The sequence below is a fragment of the Eretmochelys imbricata genome, chromosome 7 (assembly GCF_965152235.1).
Source record: "Eretmochelys imbricata isolate rEreImb1 chromosome 7, rEreImb1.hap1, whole genome shotgun sequence".
Classification (NCBI taxonomy): Eukaryota; Metazoa; Chordata; order Testudines; family Cheloniidae; genus Eretmochelys; species Eretmochelys imbricata.
The window spans coordinates 24505265-24514722 of NC_135578.1; positions in this window are offsets into that span (position 1 = coordinate 24505265).

The window sequence follows — 9458 nt, forward strand, 5'->3', positions numbered from 1 at the left end:
TATCTAATAGGAGCGGGAATAGGGGCTGCAAACTGGCGCACTCCAGGTAACAGAAGGCACATATATTAGCCTCAGATTAAGCAGGTCCCTTTTCCCTGGGTAAGGTAACAGGGGTGGTTCCAGAATAATCAGGAACTTGCTGGAACCAATTAAGGCAGGCTGGGTAATTAGGACACCGGGAGCCAATTAAGAAGCTGCTAGAATCCATTAAGACAGGCAGGCTCATCAGGCCACCTGGTTTTAAAAGGACTTCACTTCAGTCAGTGAGGGGCGTGCATGGAGCTCAGAGTGAGAAGGCATGCTGCTGGAAGACTGAGGAGTACAAATGCTATCTGGCATCAGGAGGAAGTGGTGAGGATAAAGAAGGTGTTGGGAGGAGGCCATGGGGAAGTAGCCCAGGGAGTTGTAGCTGTCACACAGGTGTTACACTAAACATTGTAGACAGCTGTGATCCACAGGGCCCTAGGCTGGAATGTGGAGTAGAGGGCGGGCCTGGGTTCCCCCCCAACTTCCTATTGGATACAGGAGGTGTTGTCCTGGACTGTGGGTCCCACCAGAGGGGAAGGTCTCTGGCCTGTCCCCTGACCCACTAGGTGGACCAGCAGAGACTGCGGGGATTGTTCTCCTTCTGTTTCTCCATGCTGGCCAGTGATGAGGCTAACTGAGTGAACGGCAGATTTGAGCCACGAAAGTGGCCAAACTGAGGGCTGCCGTGAATCTCTGAGGCGAGCAAATCCACCAGTACGTGCAGGACCTACCAAGGCAGAGGAGGAACTTTGTCACGGTACCAAATCTCCAGACCCCTTGTTGCTGTATTGGGATCCAAAATTTTAGTGTTAATTTAAAAGACAGTTATGTTGCCAGTCATGGTTGCTAAGGTAACCTAGAAACTGTGGCCCAAGTGTAACCACAGTTGTGGAGTTTTCCTCATTCTGCAGGACAATTGAAACAATAGCTCTGACAGGTGCGAATGGCTCTATACATCTTAATGGGGTTGTTCACACTGAATGTCACACTTAATGTTCACACTGAAACCTAAAGATGACAGGCTCATGTTAACATTCTTAGCTATTTCACTGCCAAAATGTTTTGACAGAAATACCCTGCTAATCTCACATAATCCCAAATTGCCCTCTCAGGATCCCAGACACCCACTTTTGAAACCCTCCAACTTCCTCACAACATCATCTTCAGGACAGTCAGGTATTAACAAAAGTCCACAGCACACTGAAAATACGTAGACAGCATAAAAATATAAAAGTAACTGTACTGAGCAATTGTTCATTTGCATATTTAATTCAACACAAATCTTCCAATTCTGAATTTAAATAAAACACCTGCAGAATTTCCAGTCTGCTCCACCAGAGCAGTGCAGAACACAGGGACTTGAGAACTTGGGTCTAGCTGCACTCTAGAGTACACACAACCTTGCTCAAAGAGCCTCAAATTGGTCACTTGAGATCAGATTTTAGGGCCAGCATGTGGGAGCTCACCCTGCCCTGGTATTATAATGTGAATAAAGAGAGGGTTTAGTCTCCAGGGCTATACCCGGCATTGTGAGACCACTGATGGGATACTGCCTCCAATTCTGGTGTCCACACTTTAAAGAAAGGATATTGGAAAATAGCCAGGAGTTCAGAGAAGAGCTCCAAGAATGCCGTGAGGTCTGGAAAACAAGCCTCGCACAAGAGACTTAAGAAGCTCAAGCTATTTAGGTTATTGATAAGAAGCTAAATAAGTGACTTGATTATGCTCTACAAGTACTTGCACAGGGAGAAAATATCTGATACCAGAGGGTACTTCAGTTTCGCAGACAAAGGCATAACAAGATCCAGTGGCTCGAAATTGAAGTCAGAAAAATGTAATTTGAAAATAAGATGCAGTTTTTGACCTCTGGAACAGTTTGCCAAGGGATGCAAGAATCACTGAGTGAACTTCTATGGCCTGTGTCAGGCAGGAGCTTAGACTAGATGAGCTAAGCAGTGAGGGGAGAGACTGGGTAGGAGAAGGAAAGGTAGGTGGCAGAAGAGCACAGGAGCACATATGGAAGGAGGAGGACAGAAGAAGATGAGGGCAGGGAGCGGTCCCCTCTGTTACTGTGACTCCAGTGATGGGTCTTGTTCTGCTCACATGGCAGTAGGGGGGGTCACACAAGCTGCAGGAAGGGGAGCCTGTGCTCAGCCATCTGACACACTCTCTCTCTCTCTTTAAGCCTCAGGTCAGGTAGGTTCCCGGTGGGGTGTTTGTGTATCATTTGTTGTTTAGGTAAGTAACTACAGTTTATTTCAAGCATTAAATAGGAAGGCACAAATGAATGCAGCCATGGCTGGTCACTCCCCAGTGTGGGCCCTTTGGCAGGGTGAGGCAGGCCTGCACTGTTACTACCAGGCTGTGCTGTGCCAGTTCAAGAGAGAAGCAGAGGCCTGTCTATCTGGAATGAGGAAGCATCCCCCCAGAGATCAGGCTTGCAAATGTAAGTGTGTGTTGCCAAGGCCTGGCTCCTAGTTCTGCCAGTCACCTCCATCGTGATCCCTACTCTGCTGTTCCAGTCCTGCTGCTGCACCCCAGTCCTCGGTCCATATACAAGTGACTTATTCCACCACATTGCTGAAATGTCTGACATTAAACTATGTTTCAGCCGCGACTATTATATGCCAAGGCATGCTGCCATTGCCAATTTCACTTGTTTCTACTTTTAAGCTGCTCATACTGGTGTACACAGCTAACAATGGAAGCTATGATTATTTGTATCTATTTTTGTTTAACTCCTTTATCTGTCATGCTCTACTGCAGAATTTACTACCTCTGTGATATCAACCGGTCCTTCTTCCAAGTCAGCTGTATTTTATTTCCAATCCTGCACAGCAAATAGATGCATTTGTCTTACTGACATTCAAAGCTGATAGCTTTGTCTCCCTTGTCGGCTTTCCTTCAACTCCTGGCTCAGATAATCCCCACAAGCTCTGATAATTCTCTGTGCCAGCAGCCTGGTTCCACTTTGGTTAACTAGCAGAGGAGTGTCAGAGGGTGATTCCCACCTGGATTGCCTTTCTGCGCAACCTGTGGCACAAAAGGTGTGCCTGCCTCAGTTTCCCCTTCTGTTTGACCAGGAAAGCAACAGTCTCTCAGTGCTTAGTACAAAGTCCCACCTCTGGCCACAGTTTATTCACATACACTAGTGCAGTAATTCCCCCAAAACCTTTGTAGCAGAACCATTCTCAACAAGCCCACCGTAAAGGTACAAGAGCAATTTTCCTTTCTCTTCTCCAGGGGCGTCACTTCCAAGTCACCCACCCATGAGTCCCCGAACATTCTGTTCCCAGTTCCTTCCTGCCTTTGTTCCAGGGCCCCAGTTGCATAACTCTACTGCCCAAGTAGAGTCCAATGACCCAGCCTTTTTCCACCTCCCAGCCCTGCTTGTAGAGCTCAGGGCAGTCAGCAGATTAGCCACGGAACTGGCCACCTAGCCAATGCCTCCCTCTTCCCATGGAACTGGCCACCTAGCCAATGCCTCCCTCTTCCCACGGAACTGGCCACCTAGCCAATGCCTACTGGGCTTTCTGCTCTCTGCAGACTGTCTCTCCATGGCAGCTCTCACCTGCCCCTTTCCTTTGCTCCTCCAGTCTGTGCTCTCAGGCATCCTGCACCTGCCAATCTCTCACTCCCAGACAGCTCTGACCCACCAGCTCTCTCCCCCATCTAGGGCTCAGGTGCTGTCTTAAACCCAACTGGGAGGCAGCTGATGTGTCAGAGGTGCACCTGACCTTCTTAAAGGGCCAGTGTCACCCTGTGACATCAGTCCCAAGGTAGGCTCTCCCAACAATCTCTAGAAACAATTTTTCTCTCTCCTCTGTGGTTCAGTAGTTCTGGACCCAAGGTGCTGTACTTGGGCTCTGAGGGCTATGAGCTGTTTGCACTGGGTACGCACGCTGGCCACTTGTTCACACAAAGCAAGTCATTGTACATTCCGTGCCGTAAACTGAGACACTTCCACTCGTCCACCAACACCCTAAACAATCTGCTGCTGCTCTTCTACCTCCATAGCGAAATGGGGGGCGGGGGGGTTGTCACTGGGAAGTAGGCTAGGGGCTTGATTCTTGTCTGATATATACCAGTTTTCCACTGCCTTACTCTGCTGACTTCAGTGGAGTTAACCTGATTTACATGGGGATAAGTGAGATAAGAATCAGTCCCTTTATTGTAAAGTTAGAAGCGAAGGCTTATTTATTGAATTTAGAGTTTTTCTTTATTTGAAGCCATTGACAACTGATTTAGAAGCCTACTGCCTTTATTGCTGAACGCCAACTCTCCCCCAAAGCAACCAATGCTCACTCTCTGCAGGGCCTCTCTCCGCTGTCTCTTGGCAGATCAGAATCGCCCTTTCTAGGAAGTTCTGCCTTGGCTCCGCTGACAAACCCAAGCCAGTCAAGGGACTTGCCCAAGCTCAGGCTGAGTCAGTGGCTGTGCCCACGCTGGAACCCAGCTGCTATTTACTGACAATCACCCTATAAAAGGCCACCTGAGTCACACACTCACAATTATCCCTTTCCCACAAGTCATTAAAAACAGTGAATCAGGGATTCTTGCACAAGGCCCCTGTGACAAATGAAGCGGGATGGGGGGGAGCGGAGCTCCCTTTTATGGACACCCAGCCAGCCAGTAGCTATACAGTCCCTCTTAGGGCATGGCTACACTTGCAGATGTAGAGCACTTTGAGTTAAATCAGCCTTTGTAGAGCGCAGTAGGGAAAGTGCTGCAGTCTGTCCACACTGAAAGCTTCAAGCGCGCTGGCATGGCCACATTTGCGGCACTTGCAGCGGCACTGGGAGCGGTGCATTATGGGCAGCTATCCCAGCATGCAAGTGACTACAATGTGCTTTTCAAATGGGAGGCGGGGGTGGAGTGTGACAGGGAGTGTGTTGTAGTGTATGTGGAGGAAGAGAGAGTGGGTTTTGCGGGGGGCTGAGAGCATGTCAGCATGCTGTCTTGTAAGTTCAGACAGCAGCAGACCCCCCTTCCTCCCCCGCCTCTCTCTCTCTCTCACACAGCATTCCACACTAATGGTTGCTTTGTCTCGGAGCAGATAAGCAGCCTGCTGTCAGAAATGGAGCTTTGAAAGGGCATATCCGCATTCCTGCAGCGATTCAAAAACAAGGACAAGAGTGGCAACTGGACTTAAGGGGATTATGGGATGTTTCCGGAGGCCGATCAGAGCACAGTAACGCAACTCGTTCGCACTGACGCCCAGGCGTTGCAGCAAGGCGCAGCAAACGTTATTCCACTCGCCGAGGTGGAGCACCAGGAGCGCTCTAGCTGCGGAGTCAGAGCGCTCTATGTGCCTTGCCAGTGTGGACGGGGAGTAAGCTAGGGCGCCCGGGCTGCTTTAATGCACACTAACTCGCAAGTGTAGCCAAGCCCTTAGCAGCTGTTCTCTAATTGCTCTACCCGTAAAGAGTTAAAAAGTCTCACTGCTATGCATAGGTAAAAGGAGGTGAGTGGGCACCTTGCCAAAAGAGCCAATGGGAAGGCTAGAACTTTTTAAAATTGAAACAAGCCTCCCCTTTTGTCTGTCTGTCTGAGATGCGGACAGGACAAAGATATGCTGTAAGAAGCTTTGGGCCAGGTATGAAAAAATCATCAGGATCAGATCTAGAAACTACTCATTTAAAAACCCCAGATATGTAAGTAGATCAGGAAATGTCAAGAAAGATGCGATTAGGTTTATTCCTTTTATTTTGTTATGGCATGTGGATTCCCCTGTGCTTACCCCAGGTGCTTTTTGTTTTGCTTGTAACCTTTAAGCTGGACCTCAAGAAAGCTATTCTTGATGCTTAATCCTTGTAGTTTTTTTTTTTTAATCTAGCAAATGCCTAAGTTCCCAGATGTATTTTCTTTCTTCAAATTTTATTAATAAAATTTACCTTTTTTAAGAACAGAATTGGATGTGTGTGTCTTAAGAGGTTTGTGCACATGTTGTTTAATTAGCTGGTGGCAACAGCTGATTTCTTTTTTTTTTTTTTCCTTTCTCCGCTCTTCCCCGGGGGGGCGGAGGAGGTGAAAGGGCTTGAGGGTACCCAACAGGAAGGAATTCCCAAGTGTGCCTTCCTGCTTTCTCAAAGGGGTTCTGCACTTGGGTGGTGGCAGCATCTACCAATCCAAGGTCAGAGAAAAGCTGAAACCTTGGGAGTTTAATACAAGCCTGGAGTGGCCAGTATTAATTTTTAGAATCCTTGTGGGCCCCCACCTTCTGCACTCCAAGTGCCAGAGTGGGGAATCAGCCTTGACAGCGCCTCTGTAAACACTGGTCAAAAGAGGCCTTATCAGAATGAAGTCTCCAGATCTCTCTCTTCACTTAGCTGGGAGAGTGATGGTTTATCTGAGCATTTCGTCAATGGCAGGCCCAAGATTGTGTGTGTGAGTGAGGCAGCCAGGTAGCCTGGAAGCAGCAGGTCACTTTCCCCAACAGGAAATGGCATGGTTTACCATGTTATGTGAATCTTTGGGAAAGGTACCTTACAGACATGATGGCGTGGCTGTATTGGGGCCCAAGAAACCAGGTTCAGGTGTGACCTTGAGGTCTCTCCTGGAGGTCGGTTTAGTTTAAAAAAAAAAAAAAAAGCATGCCCATTGACACTAAGTAGAGCAGTTCACGGCACTCTCTCACTGACAGCAGCTTCCTTCCTTCAATACAGCCATGCGTCATCAGAGTGTTTGCATCTGAACCTAGCCATGCTTGTATCAAGGCACTCTGGGAAAATCTGAGCAGCTGTCCAGTAGTGCTGTAGCAGGGGACAGAATACCCAGGAGGCATACACAGATACACCAGCAGAATGTGGGTAAATGCACTCTGCTATACTCAACTGCACAGAGAGCTGGAAGGAAAGAGAGACAAACTGGTCATACCCACACAGGCAGAGGGTCATGTCTACACCCCAAAATAACACTGTGTGGGCTGAACCAGTCACAGTCAGCTAGCCATAGAGTAGTTTAGGTTTGGGCCAGGGGTAGAACATGGTTAGCTATGACGGTTACTAACTGAATACTAATCATGTTGCGTGTGGACATGGACCACATTTTGAGCCAACCACATCAGGAACTTAGGCTAAAAGTTGTAGTATGGAAGGGGTCTAAGACCAGAGACAGGGGGAGGAAAGGCAGCTCATAATAAAGGTGAAGGATGGCACCTCATGCAGGATGACGTAAATGATGAGATAGACCAAGTCGCTGTGTGTGTGGACAGAGGAGGAACCAGAGGACTGCATTAGGGTCAGTCTGTTTGGTATTAGGCTTTTGCCCATTTGTAGATGCTTGTCTCAAAGAATCAGTTACAGAAATGTGCCGACAATCAGCCCGACTGGGAGGAAGACAAGACTTCTCCTCCGTTCCCATGCTTCGTTAAGCAGACAGACTTTTGTTCTGCAGTCCCAGCAGGGTTACCCAAGGTGACCGGTTGGCTTTTTGGTTAACTCTTTATAAACCACTCCAGCAGGAGGGACCCAAATCCCAGTGTTAGGGTGACCGTACGTCCTGTTTTAGCAAGGACAGTTCCTTTTTCAAGCCCTGTCCCAGCAGTCTAGACTTTTTTTTTCAAAAGGAGGCATTTGTCCTGTTTGCTTTTGCCAACTTGATCAAGGGGGCGGGGTGGGGGGAAGAGTTCCAGTGACCAGCAACAGCGTCAAGCGGAGTGGGGGCCTCCGTTGGGTGGCTGGGGGGTGTCCCATTTTCTCTTTGGGAAAAGTAATCACCCTACCCAGTGTGGACAACCCCAGGTGAACATCTCCCTGCTTTGCATGCTGCAAGCCCAACCTGCCATACTTTTTGGCTAGCAGAGCAGGGCTCAGCTTTCGTGGAGGCAAAGAACGGGACAGTGGAGCAGAGAGGAGAAACAGACAATGGGGGCCAAATTCAACCCAGGCATAACTTAACTGAAATCAAGGATGGATGTCTCTTGCAGAGACCAAGAAGGAAAGATCTGCTGTCAGATGCAAACAGCAGATTCTGCTCTCCCTCTGCATATTAAACAGAATGTCTCGTCTTCATTACAGCAAAGAATAAATGAGGAGCCTGTTCCCTGGATACTTGTTGTTTTCCTCCTGCGCTGTTACCCAAGGGCTGACAATTACCCCAGCTCAGATCTGAGCTCTAGCAAATCGCTGCTAATCAGCTAAATTGCACCTTGGGCACGGATTGCAGGGGCCAAAGAGAACATTCTGGGGGAGAGATGGAGCCTACGGGAGAAGTGGGAACTTGCCAGAGAACAAAGGATGCCAACACATTTGAAAACAGAGGGTTAGGATCAGGCTGCAAGGGGCAGGAGGGGAGGAATTCCACTCTCAGGTTGCTATGATGGTTGCTTTCTTGTTACTGATCCAATGAACAGTATGGGGAGAGCTGTAACCTAGGCACATCGTAATTTAAAAGGCTATTATGCAATCTGGGCATTAAAATCTTCCCTCGGGCTTTGGGGAGGAAAAAAAAAAAGTTGGGATAATCTTCTCCTGGTAACTAATCCAAAATAGGAACTCCTGAGACATAAAGCTAAGCTAACAATGTAAGAGGGGCTGGCAGAGAAGGGAGGTGAACTGCCAGTTTGGGATGGTTCCTGCTGAGTTGTAGGAAGACTCCACTGCATTTGGGGTCAATGGGGAGAGAGAATCTAATCAGCTGCCCAGGATCTATAACTCCATGTCCATGCTGTAGGACTCTGGAAACATGGCAATATTTCTGCTCCCTGGGGTTAGCCCCTCCCCGCACTGTGCTAGAATAAGATGCGGAGGCAGGAACGGGCCGACATTTGAGCATTCAGAATACATTTTCTATGGACGTTCCGTCTGCACTAGCTATGCTGAAACTTGGGGCTATGTTTGGAAACTACCCAGGGAAGTGCCTTTCACTGCACCTGCAATGTCATTCTATTTCAAAAACAATGGGGATGGGGTGGGGGGAAGGGTTCCAGCTTTCCATTTACCACCTCTACCCCCGGGCCGTTAGTCCAGTCTAGATGATCAACTCAAATGTGGATTAGATCACCAGGGAAATTAGTTTACTGGCCTCAGATTAGTGTCACTGATCATTTGTCAGATGGAAGCCATTACACAAATTAGTCGACTATACAGTCTCTGCTCAAGGAAGACCCTGGACAGGCATAGCCTGGGGACTGCAGGTCATGAGTGTGGGGCATCAGCAAAGATGTGTGTGGGGCCAGTCCTGGAACAGAAGAGATTGCTGAGGGTCAAGCTTAGGGCTTGTCTACATGGGGAAGTTAGTGCACAGTAAGTTAGGGTGTGAATTTAAAGCGCACTAACTCCTGGTGTGAACACTCATACTGGGCACTGTGGGTGCCCTCAGGCTGTTAGCTTAATACACTTCCAAATTACATTACGCTAATGCACACAAAGGCATACTTAATGTGCAGTAAGTGTGTCCACACAGGGCGTTAGTGCAGAGTAGCTAGCATG